A 5,190-nucleotide genomic window follows, 5' to 3' on the forward strand; every position below is an offset into this window, starting at 1 on the left:
TATTTGTTTCATTCATGTCTTCAGATTAGACATAAAAAAGATTAGTGTAGGCAAAGTGTGAGACAGTGCGAAAAAATAACAAGCTTATGTTGGATGTATACATTATGTATCAGATATGTTGATGTATAATTGATGATGAATGTCCCATTAAAGTGCCTTAAACTCCAAATATTTTTTTTTAGATTTAGATTTTTAGATTTCAAGAAATCTGAAGAAACTCGCTATATTTTCTTTTAGCTAGAAAATTTTTTTTACAAAGTGCAATATACAGAAACAGAGGTTAATCGTTAACGAGTACTACAAAGTAGACTCTTCTTCCACTGGCATGTGAACTATATTTTAGGCTTAGTGATACCATAACGTTGCATTCATTCCTTGATTCACCCAAATTTGCACCTACATAGGAGGTAGGAATTTCGAAGAGGATAGCTTTAGTCGAATAATATTGCGAATGGGATTTTAAATAGAAAATCATGTCTTAAAGAAAATGTAGATATCAAAATATAAAAATTAATACTTTCACATAATATATATCCAATTTCACAAAACATTCTCGCTTGATAAATGTAGAACTAATTAAGAACCGTCTAAAATTTTAATTCTGGAACACAGGGTATTTAAACTCACAGCAGCTGTTAAGCGTTTTATGAGTCTGGAACTTCAGGGTTTTAAAAAACTTGAACTATAGTCATAAAAAAGTTACTAAACTATCTATCTTATGGAAATTCAAGCTATTCGCTACTGCTTAGAGAACACATTTTTCTGTATTTTTACAAGTACTATTGTAAAGCACATTCCTGCACTTAATATTCACTTTTGTGTAATTGTATTTTAATTTTCACTTTTTAAATATTTCTAAGAGACGATGGGGGTTAACCTCAAAAGCTACACACTTGATCTACACGCTGATGGTCGCATCTATTACAACATATGCGTCAGTTGCCAAAAATCCAACGACTAGTCTGTGTTCGAATATTGGGTGCTATGTTTACCACGACAACACTGGTGTTAGAGACGATGTTAGGTCTGTTTCCGCTGGATTTATATATTAAGAAATAGGTGGTATGAGGAGAGTTTATGTGATCTATAGAACACTAATAGTAGACAGCCTTCTACATGATGAATGTGGAAGACGCAAATGTCATCTGCGTCTTTGCCGATGGCTCCTTGATGGATGACAGGGTTACTCTAAAGTTCACTCTAAAGAGTCACTCTAAACTTTAAACTTGGAGTTTACTCTAAAGAGCTAAAGCTAGCGTGCACTACACATCTAGGAAAATATGTTTCAGTCTATCAGGCGAAACATATGATGGTCTAATATGCTCTGATTCACCTATTGGATTGTCAAGTGTAACATAAAAAGATTCTGACAGCGCTGGACAATCAAGCAGTTATCAAAAGCATGCAAAAGACGTGCATAGTCAACAGTTTAGTACAAGAATGTGTCACCAATCTCATGGAATGTGCTCATAGAAATGAGGTGCTCATAGAAACAGTCATGTAGGTTAAAGGACATATCGGTATTGAGCAAAACAGTGCAAAGCAAGAATCAAGACATAACTTATGCGGCTTAGAGCCCAAAATATCATCAGGCTGCAACATGACTGCTGCCTATATCGATAAGTGGATAGTTTCACTTCGTCTTAACAAGTAGAAAAAGAGATGAGCACTTGTAGACATAATGCCAAAACCATTGACCAGTGAAGCAATAAAAGTGTTTAGCTATCCGTATAGCACCCTAAATGATTATTGGACATGGAAACTTAAAATACCACCTCAAAAAGATAACTCTTATTAAGGAAGACACTTGTAGACTGTGTCTAGAAGAAAAGAAGACAACGGTGCATATATTATGCCAACATCCAGTACTAGCAAACAGAAGGATGACTGTCCTCACACACCATTAGGTTGGCGAAGACTTGACAGCCAACCTCAAGCTAAATGAGCGCTTATAATAACAAGAGACAGTTATGTGAATGAAAGCCACTTTAGCTTTAACTCAATAAAGACATCCGAGAAGAAGAAGGATCAAAAATGACCCAAGTCGTTTCGTGGTTTACTTCGGTTAATCCTTAATTTCAGTGAAGCCACTTGATGGGCGATGCGCTCTCCCAACACCTCACAATGGATATGGACAAGTTAAGAATTTATAGTTCGTATGTATAAAGCTACTAAATTGTTTAATGAACTAGATAAATATAGGAATACATCAAATAATTTAATAAATAATAGTTTTCTTAAAGATGATAATTAAAGATGATCACATAGAAAGCCTCATAATATAAAGGTAGAAGGAATGATTGACGTGATACTAAGTTATACTACACAAAATCCAGCTTGTTCTATTACAGAGCAAATGTACTGGATGACACCAACATTATAAACCGACTTTCATGGAAAATTAGTCAATCGAAATCAAGAGGAATAAAGTATAGAAGTTATGCTTGCTATAAAATAAATACAGATGCCATGATCTAAAACTTTGATATTATATTGAAGTGAAATATATCTTAAATTAGCTTTATGTCATGGAATTAGTTCCACACGTGTTACCGCTGTTACAGCTGTTCAAAACTATTTGTAAAGAACAAGTTTGCGGTCTATTATTTTATTTTTATCGATGTGTTCTTTTCCCAATTGCATAAAAACGATAGACTTGGGACGCTACTTGAAAAGATCTCTGCGTATCAAGAAATTTAGTGGAATTCTTTTTTATTTTTATATATTCCTATGCTCTGCACGTATCGTTCGTATAAAATGCAAAGCCCTATATTTAATAGGTATGCCTTCCCTCGGATATTATTTCAAAGCAAACGAAACTGATTTAATATGTAACTACAAAAAACTAAATGCATTGATCGTTCTTTCAATTCTTTGAAATGGTGATGGAAATTTCAAATCTCATATAAAATTGTAAAAACCGCACGAAACATATCTCAACTGATTGTAAGAGCGTACTTCCATATGGAGTACAGAGATACAATGCGATTATCTGCAGTAGCGACACGTCATTTCACAAACGAAACACTCAATCAATTGGGTCAGAAGCAATTTTGTGCCAGTTGTTGTTATTTTAGATTAGAGTTGCTGCAACGATTTGCAATATGCAGTTTCTGCTAACCGCATACGCCGCATACACCGCATACACCGCATACTTCACGTCCATGCGGCTATGTGCGGCTATGTACGATCCACTAGGCTACACACATGCATACAGACATTTCTAAAGATAATTTTACTCCAGTTAACATTGATTACTCTACGATTGAAATCCAATTACAATGACTTCACATCGACTTAGAGTATGTTTTGCTGAACTTTTTAACCGTCTTACTAATTGCTTACTCAAGTGTAATAGATAAGCCCCTTAAGATACACTATGTTGCAGCCAGATGGCTGATTAAAAGTGAAAGTTCAACATGGGATGGGATGGAGAAGTGGTGTTATATCAAAATTGTGTACTTTCTCGAGTAGCCGATAGCAGTTCCTTTAAGCTTTAGTTTCTTTCTTAATTTTGCGCTTTTAAAAAAGATTTTTTGAATCAAAAACCCAGATTAAACCAAAACCATTGGTTTTTATGTGACTATTAAGGTCTTGCAATAACTTAAGAATTATTACTGGAACTTTATCGCCGAAGTAGTTCTATAATGAGTGGGTGTGAGCTTACTCATGAAAACACAAATGGCATACTCGTATATTCAATTCTTTAAAGTGCGCTGACCTACGATTTAATAATTGCATTCGTTATTGGTTTTTATATGGTATATTGATTTTTAGTTTTTCTAAGGGCCATGTTATGCAGAGTGTCTCGGGCACGGCATGAGTAAAATTGTTTTTGTTTCCAATGTAAAAAAAATAATATGCCGCTTTAAATTCGGACAATAAAGCCGGCGTATTTGTGCCTCGACATATCTACATTTCCTTTTAAATTTAGGCACAACCGAAAAGTACCAAAACCTTGCAAAATCACTATTCCCGAAATTGGGAATAGTGATAGTGGCAGTCTACATAACATGCATTTTTAGCATAGCCCGAAAGAGCCAATTTTGCCATTCCCGAGAGGCTCTACGTAACATGGGCCTAAACTAATTTAGATTTTCAGTACTAGTACTAATGAGCCTCTTATTTTGCATCACTTTTACGCAGTATAGACATTTACTACTAATGCCAGTCTATCATAATGATATAAGGATATGATATGCTCAAATAGTTATAGCTAAAAGTAGCAAAAATTTTATGTAATTTCTTTGGATAGGTGCACTTATATACTCGCACATTTTTTAGGAAATGATATCGGAACTTAGTAACTTTGTATATCTTCGTATTGGAAGGCTTCAGAACCCGATTAGATTTTAATGTAATAAAATTGATGTGTTCCAAAAAAGAGTATGAATAAAAAGATATTTACTCCTTATCTTTCTCATCAACAATTAAACATTTATTTAAAATTTAGAAAATAAAACTTTACGTCTTACGTACATGTTACTTTGCTACTGATAAGCAATTGAAGACCGTTCTATTAATTTCATATTCAGCGCTATAAAAAGTGGTACATATTAATTTTCGAGTTATTTGTAATATATATTGACCTGCAATGTCTATTACAAATAACAATGGAGTAGTCAAGTTCAGATATTCTAGATATGTTCTTAAGAGGTGCGCATCACCGTCTGTATTAATGGGTGGCTGGCCTTGCTGTAATGAGTAAATTCGGACGATTACTTATATATATAGTTCACACAATAATGTATATAAAAATTGACCAATTTTACAGAATCTCTAATGTTGTAATGAAAGATGATAATGGGTATTATATAATAACAAAGCTCATACTTAAAAAAAAAATAAAACTCATTATTATTAATTAACTCTTGTTCTATCTCTTTTCAACGACAACTGTCAATTCAGTGGATCAGATACGAAAAGAGATATATGTTAGATGTGCGTATTAATAACATTATCTATTTTTATTTAAACGCTATAACTGATTTTCGGATCTAAATTGGATTATTTTTATATAAAGCTGTCAGTGTGCTTTCAAACTTTTTTCTGTGATGTCACGAAAGGTCTACCTCTTAGGGTATAAGACAATTAAGAATCTTCAGGCAACTTACGAATATCGCGAAACAAGCATTCCTTATATTCAGAAGCAACAAAGTGCAATGCCTCATCAAAATCCACAAACCGTTG

Source organism: Teleopsis dalmanni, chromosome X (genome assembly GCF_002237135.1).
Source record: "Teleopsis dalmanni isolate 2A chromosome X, ASM223713v2, whole genome shotgun sequence".
Taxonomy (NCBI): domain Eukaryota; kingdom Metazoa; phylum Arthropoda; class Insecta; order Diptera; family Diopsidae; genus Teleopsis; species Teleopsis dalmanni.